The 10,169-nt window shown below is 37.4% G+C and overlaps 1 long non-coding RNA gene across 1 annotated transcript; it reads left to right on the forward strand.

The window, feature by feature from the left end:
* Nucleotides 1-2,348: 2,348 nt before the first annotated feature.
* Nucleotides 2,349-7,781, forward strand: LOC103138169 (uncharacterized). The gene is made up of 2 exons (XR_476239.2): nt 2,349-3,117; nt 7,122-7,781. It is a non-coding gene; the product is annotated as an uncharacterized LOC103138169 (long non-coding RNA).
* The last annotated feature ends 2,388 nt before the right edge of the window (nt 7,782-10,169 follow it).

Below are 10,169 nucleotides of genomic sequence, written 5' to 3' on the forward strand. Positions count from 1 at the left end.
TAGTTATCTTGCTAAGTAGCAAGCTATCTAGTTAACTTTATAAATAAACAATTGAGTTGGTTTGTTAGCTAAATAGCTTACTATTTAGTTTGTTAAATACTAAGTTATTTAGTTAGCAGTAATTTGCATATTGGCATAAATATGTAGCTAAATATTTAGCTAATATGCAAATTACTGCTCCTGAATATTTGAATTTGACAAAATTAAGTTTAATCTAAAAACTGAAGTTAAGAAAAACTATTCAAAATATTTAAAAAACCCAACTCTTAAGACATAAATAAAATTTTTTAAATTACTCTTACCTTGAACACATTTTTGTTTTTCAGATTTCAAGTTCAACATCTGACATTCAGTTTCAAATAGTTTTTTAGAAAAATGCTGTAATTATGACCTTTCTTTGGCTCCATAGTGTTGATGTTCACAGAAAACCTCCTGCTGAATAAAAATCTGAAAGATGATCTTTCATGTGAAAGGATGTAAACTAACTCAAAGAGAGGCGGAGGAGCCACTTCCACAAAGGGGGTCCTTCTCACACACTCTGTAATCAATCACATTTCTTCCCCTTCATTCACACAACCTTCACTGAAGCTTTGCACTAAAACGTCTTTGCCATAAAAAGCCAATAAAGGTTATCGTATGAGCAAAGCCTGATGAGAGGGAACCTGAATGCACCACGAGAGGCGTTTCGCTAACGACTAAATGTGCACAGAAAGTGGCTGTAAATTAGAGGAAGGAAAGAAAACACACAAAGGAAAAACACACAAAGAGAGTGAGAGGGAATGATTTTGGCTCCTGGAGTGAACGAAGCTCCGACAAAGAGCGGACAGAATAGGACGAAGAAAATCAGAAAATATCTTCAGCCTGGCTTTTAACTGTTTCTTGAATGCATTTCGATAAACTAACAGTTGTTTGTTTTCAAATAATCTAAGAAGAAGCAAGAAAGCAAATGGATGTAAAAGTAGGACAGAAAGCGAGAGTTTTCTTTAAAATGCTAATGTTGTTCCGTATATCAACGTGACTGAGTACATGTTCGGTTCAAATAGGACACAGGTGTTTCACTTCACCTCAAACAGCTCAGATTCTGCAAACTGTGCAGCCGTAACACGAGTTTTCCTGGATTTTACCCCTGAATTCCTGAGAAAGGTTCTAAAAGCAGAATGATGTCACCTCATGTGCTGCTGCTTTTTCACTGAAGCTAAGTCACACAGCAGCTAAACGCAAACTGAATCTGATTTACGATCCATATGAACTGGTTCACTGCAGTCTGAACGACTCATTTCCAATCTTTTTACCCCCAAAAAATCCAATTTATGCCACTTTCATCTGCACAACTCAACTGGATACATGCATTGTTTCTTTAGGTTTCGCCAACTCAAATTTAAGACTTTTTAAGACCTTTTAAAACCACGATGGGTGAAATTTGAGGCCTGGATTTACCCAGACTTGTACTGACTTTTTCCATTTAATTGTTGATAAATTACCCATGATAGACACAGAAAAGCTATCTGGCTAGCAATAGTATATTAGCAGCTAATTAGTAGAAGTCTCAACTACTGCTACCTGTTTCCATATGCTAACATAAACTGGATACATACATTGGAGTTTTTTAGATTTCACTAACTCAAATTTAAAACTTTTTAATGTCTTTAAACACAATTAGGAATGAAATTTTAGACCCTCATCTCCACAGAAATGTACAAACTTTGTCCATCCAGCTGCTGATAAGTAGCTAACACACCTGCTAACTATGTATGTTAGCAGCTAGTTAGCAGGAGCTACAACATTAATCCTCTCGATTGATGTGGTTAAATTATGAGATGCACATCTGGATATTTTTTTAATTGTTATTTTACCACAATAAAAACCAACTGAGATTAAAAACATCTTTTGCAAAGGAGTCCAGGCCAAGAGGCAACGACAAACACAAAAAATGATACATTTAAAAGAAAATGAAGGGAAGGTGGTTTAATTGTTTATTTTCTTGCAAATTTCCAACTTTACAACTAATGACATTTACTCAATTACTTTTACTTGAGTAATTTTATTTCAAACTATTTCTGCTCTTACTTGAATAAAATTTCTGGATTTTCTACCCACTGAATGAAAAACAAACATGTTTTAAACAAAAAGTCACCAAACGCAGACACACACCTGCAGATTTTGTTAAAGTTTCATAAGTTTTTTATTGAAAGAAAAAAAACCTTTTTGTACATATTTTTTGTTACTTATGTGAATTATTGTCATTTTGGTCCTTAAAATACTAAAGTTCCCACTTAACTTTATATTTCGGTCCATCTGATGATGGACCATAATATTTTAAATACTTAGTGATTGATGATATGATCAGTTACTTGGTACTTGAGTAAACTTTTTACCAAATACTTTGTACCTGAGTAACTTGTTGGACGGCTACTTGAGGTATTTCTACTCTAACTTCAGTTTACGTTTTGGATATTCTGCTCACTTTTGTTTCCATCTTGAAATTAAACTACAAATTTCTCAATGTTTTGCAGAAATTTGCTCCTTTTTTCTTCCTTTATCTAAAATCAATGACCCTATTACTCTGATAAAGTATAAAATTAAATATTAAACATATCAGCAGCTCCAGAGTGTCTCGGTTTTGTTGTGTGAGAAACGTCAGTACTGAAGTCGGAGCTGTAACTCAGCTTGTCCTCCGTCTCCCGTCTTCGTTCTTCACTCAGTTCATTCACAAACCATTTGTTTGTCAGCATGCAACAAAAACTTCACTTTCATGTCAGAGTGTCATAAATCCTCTTTCTTTTTCTTTTTTCCATCCCCTGACAAAAACAGAGAAAAATCTCAGGTTTTTGGATAGTCTGCTAGCAGTATGTTTTTTACTTTTTGTGCCATAAAGGTAGCTTTATATTCACAACAAAGGCGAGTGTCGCAGTCTCCAGAAGCTCTGAAGGATCTGTGGCGTTTTATTGTTTGTGTTTTTACACAACATACCAGCGGGGTTCGCCGAGACTGGGAAGGCGGTAACCTCAGGGAGTCGGAAGTGGCAGCGACAAACACTCCAAACGAAAGAGAAAAGGCCTCAGCGGTGGGGAACAGAGAGGCTTTTTTCAGCCAGCGTCTCATATCTAACAAACTCAGGTAACCAAATATTAAAATCAGCCACTCTGACACACTTCAGACGGGAACAAAACCCTGATTCGGTTTCCGCGCCGCATAATGGTTCCTTTTGAAGAGCACTCAGAAATCCCTCTCCGCTCCAGAAGTTTCTACATCCACTTTCTCAAACTTGTTCAAAGCTTTTTATTTTTCAGCTTTAGAGAATTTTCTGAGATTCATCACAGGAGCTGAGTCTGCATTTAACTCCTAATGGTTCCAGTCGCCTCAGTAAGGAATCATATTTATAAATGTTGTGACCATAAATTCAGTCATTAATTATTTAAATTTTACTAAAAAGCAAAACTAGTAACGACAACAACAAAATATTTATTTTTTAAATGTTAATTGATTTTGGAACTTATAAAAACAACAACAAAAACTGAAAAAATCTACCGTCAGCGCTTCGTTTGGGATTCCCCCGGTAGAATTTCTAACCGGCCAATCAGCGAAGAGAATGCCACGTCCTGATCGATGACGTCGATTTCCTGCGCCGTTTTGGATTTGTAGTCTGCCTGTAGTTTTAACACTGCCAGCGGAGAAAGTGAAAGAAGCGGTTCAGTCCGAGTTGGCGACGCTTATTGAATTACAACATTAACGGCCCCCTTGTTCGGCTCGGCGCTTCTCTCTTCGCAGTGGAGGACGGCTGTTCCGGTAACAACGGCAACTTCCGGTAAGCTTATTGGCGTCAAACTAGCGCAGACGTTACATAGAGTAAAGCTAAATTAATCCAAATTATTCTGACGGATTCAAAAAGAAAATATCTCTTAAGAAGTTCTGTCTCAACTCGGATTATCAAAGAATGATGGTTTTGTTTGAATTTGGACAAACTCATTTATTGTTTTATACTGAAAACTGCACAGAAAACATCCAAATAAAAAGACCCTTTACTATTCTTAAGGGTTTAAAATCACCATAAATTGTTGCTTTGGGCTTTTTTCGGCAGCATATTTAATTTCTGTGTTTTAAATATTGCTTTTATTTGGTATTTACAAATATGCAGTGCTATTAAAACAAGAATGTTAAATATTCAAGGCTAATCTATTGACTCTTTTTGGATTGACGGATCAATAATTGGACATATTTTGGAACATATTTATAGACAAAGATGTTTATTTATTTATTCTTTGTACAGTTTTGTTTAATTACTGCACTGGCTGTAATGTTCTGTCAGCAAATCGCCTGTTTTTGAGTCTTTACACTCCAGTTAACAATTAATCAATGACTAAATTAGTTGACGATTATTTCGATTCATCATGATTAATCTAAATTGTTTCAGCCCTACAAGATATAAGAGCTTCTTTCAAGTCAATAATTTCTTAAATTTGTAATTTATTTTATGAAATATAATCTTAATCACTGAAAGTTCTGTTTTAGCCTTTCATATATTTAGTTTTTGCTCTGTTCATTGAATCAGAATTCAGATAATTCACATTAAATATGGTCAGTATCCAGCTGGCAGCAAATCCCCTGAATATGAATGAAGCGTTGAATTGTTCACACCGCTGTAAGTCTTCTGAAAGGACAGTAAGGATTGATGAAACTGGAACCAAACGGCCAAACGAGCACATAAAGCAGCATTAACGTCGCTCCCCGCTCACCGCCGCCTTCCATCTCCACGCCGTCTGTGGCATATTTACTGTACCTCATTTTACATGCGCTTTAATAAACACGCACTTCATCACGCTCACGCGTCCATGTGCAGCTGACAGCCTGCGAACGCCACATTGTTCCACCAGCTAACGGAGTGGGAATGGCTGACACCATGTTGACAGCGAAGGGAAGAAATAAAGATGTCAGCATGTTGAGTTTGACTTCATTGAACGTAGTGTAATAAAAGAAAACAAAGAAAAATGTATACAAAAGAAGAACAGTAGTAAAGTATACTTACATCCACTGTATTACTATTCATGTTAATTTAGTTATAACGTTTCTTCTTGCACTAAAAATTATTATGAAATTTACATAAAAACTGTAAAATCACAACAGAAAAATATTGCAAACTAGAAAACAAAATGTTTATGCTGTTTTTACATCAACAATACGAGTGTAATCAAATTTATTTGTTGATACTACAAATGAACGTTTATAAATATCAGTAAATTAGAAAATGTGATTAAATGCAGTTACTTTGTGCAGTTTAGTGATATAACACACTTCTTAAAAATAAAAATGATAATGTTTTTCAAGGCAATATTTATGTCACAACCATAAAGTTACCTATAAAATAAGTAATAATTTTTGTTTTGTTTTTTAACATGATCANCGCTCCTCGACGGCGACCAGTCTTTCCGTACAATCCGCCTGTCTGGATACACCGCCTCCCCGCTCTCGCCGCCGCTCCGTCTTCTCCTCCGTTCCTTTTCCGTGCGTCCTCTCTGCTTGTGTCCTTTTTAATTGTCATGACAATCTCCACGCTAATTAAGCAGATGTATAACACCTGCGCCGGTGTAGTGGGCCTCTCTGAGTATCCGGGCATGTGACCTCAAAAACAACCAATCAGAAAAACATGCAAAACAATAACTCAAAAGTTTAACTCAACTAAACCTAAGAAAATACATAACTTCAAAATATAAGCAATCAAAACAAATATAAAAGAAAACATAAATAGAACTCCAAAAAAGGAAAACAGAGGTCACATTACCACACCCCCCCACACTTTAACAAGGCCAGTCCCGGCCGATATTTACACTCTATAGCGAGAAGGACATTGTCCTCTCGTAGCGCGTGTAGAGCGGCGCAGTACTTGTTCTGGTTCTTGGTTAATTACAGGGTAATAGAGCATTAAAGGCGGTTCATGCGTTTCAACAGGAGGTTGTTCTCTCAACACTTCTGTGGAAGGAGCAATACAGATCTTTAGAGCATTTCTGTGCAACGTTCGTTCCTTCCCACCCTTCTCTGGCCTAACACGGTAGACCAAACCTGTGTCCCCAACAACACCCACAACTACAAATGGCTCTGGGTCCCACCAACTGTGTAGTTTACCCTGTCCCTGTCTGTTCCTGTCACGGACCCACACGCGTTCCCCAGGGAGAAGCGCACTGGCTTTGGCTTTCTTATCATAACACCGTTTTTCATTGTTTGCTGCACTACTCATCTTATTCCGGGCTACCTCATAAGCATGAGACAACTTCTGATGGTGTTCTAAAACCCATCCCTGCAAATCCCTGCGGGGTTGCGCATCTAATACACCCAAACTCAAATCAACCGGGAGTCTAAGATGACAACCAAACATGAGGTAAGATGGAGCGAAACCAGTAGCACTGTGAATAACATTGTTATAAGCATGCAACAACTCTGGTAAGTGCTCTGGCCACCTACTCTGCTTTTCAACCTCAAGTGAACGAAGCATGTTTAATAATGTTTTATTCATCCTTTCTACTCTCCCGTTACCTGCTGGGTGATATGGGGTAGTGCGACTTTTAGAAACGCCATACAAGCTACACAGTTCTTTCATAAGTTCCGATTCAAAATTTGGTCCCTGATCCGAATGGAAACGCGCTGGGCAGCCAAACGGTTGGATGACATGAGACCAAATTGCACGAACCGTAGTTTGAGCAGTTTGGTCACGTGTAGGGACAGCCCACGAGTAACGGGTGAACATATCAGTCATTACTAAAATACTTTGATAAGTGTCACTCGGTCGGCGCAACGAGAGAAAATCAAGGGCTACTACCTCTAACGGGTAAGACACCACNGCAGGTCTGGTAGATTTTTGGTTAAAACATGTAAAAAACCCAGAAGTTTTACTCAGTTAAGAGGAGAGATACTTCATAATACAATTACTCAAGTAAAGGTAAAAACAAGGTACTCCAAAAGTACTTAAAGGAAAGTTACTAAAGTAAATATAACTGAGTAAATGTAACTAATTGGTGAAGTATAATAGCTCTGGTAGTGGTAGGAATGAGTGATGCTGCCCTTTGACCTTCTGACCTTCTGAAATGACACATTTCCTTCTTCTTCTTCTCCTTTCTGCTGCATCCTGACAGAATCAAAGCAGAACGACGGCTTTAAAGAAATAGTTGGAGCAGAACTTTCCCCACTGATGTGTTTCTGCCCCAGTTTCCATGGCAGAGAAATATTTCAGTGACTCTGAGCTCAAAGAGAATCTTTAAGATTTTATCTTGTTCAGATCTACGAAGGAATCCGTCTCTTTTCTTTTGGCATGAAGACACAGAAACATGAAAACTCAACATGGGCATTTGAATGGGGCATAAATAATGATAATGACGCCTCCAGGTTCTGTGGCGTTTCTCCAGGACGAGCCGTGCAGCAGAGCGAAGGGCAGACTGAGACGCTGCTCCTCAACGACTCGTTACGCAGACAGCCATCCATCTCCGGCGGAGGATGAGTTGAGCTGGAGGACACTGTGGGCCCATTTCCCTCATTACCCAAAATCCTCGGCTGCTCTCAGAGGAACCGCGTCCATTTTAATAACTGGTTGTCAGACAAGTTTCCAAAGGCTTTAATGCATCTGCTGTAACGAATGACAGCTGTGACCTTCTGACTGCTGCGAGCGCCGAGAAAAAGTGAGCAGCAATTAGAGCAAATTTACCTTCCTATTGTCCACTTTTATAATGACGACATGATTTATTCTTATGTTGCTAATATTTTATACTGAATAAAGTTATAATGAGGCCGCAGTGCAAGATTAGAGTCTGATTCTTATTGCATATTGTTGTTTTCCTAAATTTAGGAGTTTTTTCAACCACTTTTCATTGAAGTTATAAAACTAGGTCAGTAAAAGTGCCACTAAAAACTTATTTCACATTTTTCCCGTGTTATAGGTGAAGTTATCTGCCATTGGAGTTCTTTTTTTTATCAATATTAAAGCTGCAGTATGAAACTTTTATAATTAAAAGAAAGTTGTTTTTTTTGTTCTTTTTTTTTTTACATATCTGCACTGCTCCCAACAAAAAACAACCAATCAGAGCCAGGAGGAGGGACTTAGCGCTGTCAATCATCCTCATGAACACATTGCTAAATGTGCTAGTGGCTGAGAAACAACTTACAGTTACAGGAAAAATGTTTATCCGCCACCGTTGGCAGCTATGCTAACTAGCCTTAGCATTTACAGCGTGCTATATGGAGGGTGATTGACAGCGCTAAGCCCTGCCTCCTGACTCTGATTGGTTGTTTCTAGTTAGCCCTTCGAGCATTGGGAAATGACAATCTCATTTTTTTTCCTGATTATATGTCTCATTCCATACAGTCACAGCATAATGAGTTTAAACAAATTTGTAAAAGAAAAAAAAAATATATATATTTATATAAAAGTTGGATACTGCAGCTTTAAGGAATTATTGACTTAAAACAACCTCATGTAGGGCTGAAACAGTTAATCACGATTAACTGATTACTGAAATAATCGTCGACTAATTTTGTTACTGATCAATCGTTAACTGAAGTATACAGACTCAAAAACAACATATTCTGATTAGTAATTAAAACTGTACAACTATACATTTTGCATTTTAGATGAAAACATCTTTCTAGCGTTCGCCCTGCTAGCAGCTGGTTGGAAAAGCAGCTACATAAAACTACTCTCCATTACTCAAAAACTTCCTGGACTTTTTATGTTGTTTTTATTATTTTTTGCTAGAGTGACCCAAACAAAGTTATAGTGGTGATTGTGTTCTGTGGGTTTTACTGCTGGCTTATTAATTTATTTTATTTTAATCCTCATTGTGTTGTTTTTATGTGATAGAATAAAGTCAGCCTGATCTGCTGCAGAGAGAATAACTAAATTTTGTAAAAATATCTCACTAATGACCAAGTTTTGCAAAGCTGAGTTATTATTTAAGTACCCGCCACTAATTAAAACAAATAAATCTATAAGTTTCATATACTTTAAACTGTCATGTATTTTTATCACCGGAAATAAAATCAGCCTGTTTTGATTTGGTGCGGAGAAATACGTTAGAAACCAGCTGACTGCGCCCGACTCTCTGCTGTCACAGGAATAAAAGCAATATTTAATAACGCTGAGTAATAACATTTGTTTTCCTGACATGCGAGTCATTAAAGCGAGCTGGGGAGCGCTCTTTGCCTGGCCAGAAACGATCAGGATGCATCATGAAACGACATTAGAGCCATATTGATGCCAGCCATTACCAACTAATCCAGGCTTTGCTTGTGTGTGCTTTTTGTGGCCTCTGTAGAGCAGAAAGAAAGCAATAAAGAGCCATCTCAGAGATCTATGCTCACAATTTCAATTATTTTATATTTGTCCATTCTAAGTGCTCAGGGATAAAATGCAATTTTTCTGAAAAGACACTTCAAACAAATTTCTCTTGAACCTCTAAATGAGTGTGGGACGTTTGGCACTGAGAGCTGCCAGCATTGATTTCACGTATCTCTGATTAAGTTTTAATTCCCATGTGTTTGTGGGCGTGTGTCAAATGTGAACATTAATACAAATGTAAGACATTTTAAGACCTTTTAAGAGCATTATGAATTAAATTTAAAACCTGTATCACATCAGAAATGTACTAAAGAAGAAGGGCAAAGCTAGCTAGCTTCTTTACATATTTTTAAAGCTAGCTAGCTTCTTTACACATTTTTAAAGCTAGCTAGCTTCTTTACACATTTTTAAAGCTAGCTAGCTTCTTTACACATTTTTAAAGCTAGCTAGCTTCTTTACACATTTTCAAAGCTAGCTAGCTGCAGGTTTTAACAACTCAAATTTAAGGTTTATTAAGGACATTTTTGAGGCCATTATGAGTTAAATTTCAGACATGTACCATGACAGAAATGCACTAAACCTTGCAAATAAATCGTAGAGTTTGGCTAGTTAGCTTAGCTAGCAAATGTATATTAGCTCAGATGGTTTCTGCAGTGTTTCACCACCTCTGATGTAAGATTTTAAAGAAATTTATAAATGAAATGTAAGACTTGTATCACAACAGAAATAAATAAGTTGTATGGCTTGGCAACAGGGATGGATGGAGGGATGGATGGATGGATGGAGGGAAGGATGGATGGATGGGTAGATGGATGGATGGATGGATGGATGGATGGATGGATGGATGGATGGA

This window comes from Poecilia formosa, unplaced genomic scaffold, assembly GCF_000485575.1.
Source record: "Poecilia formosa unplaced genomic scaffold, Poecilia_formosa-5.1.2 Scaffold47, whole genome shotgun sequence".
NCBI lineage: Eukaryota > Metazoa > Chordata > Actinopteri > Cyprinodontiformes > Poeciliidae > Poecilia > Poecilia formosa.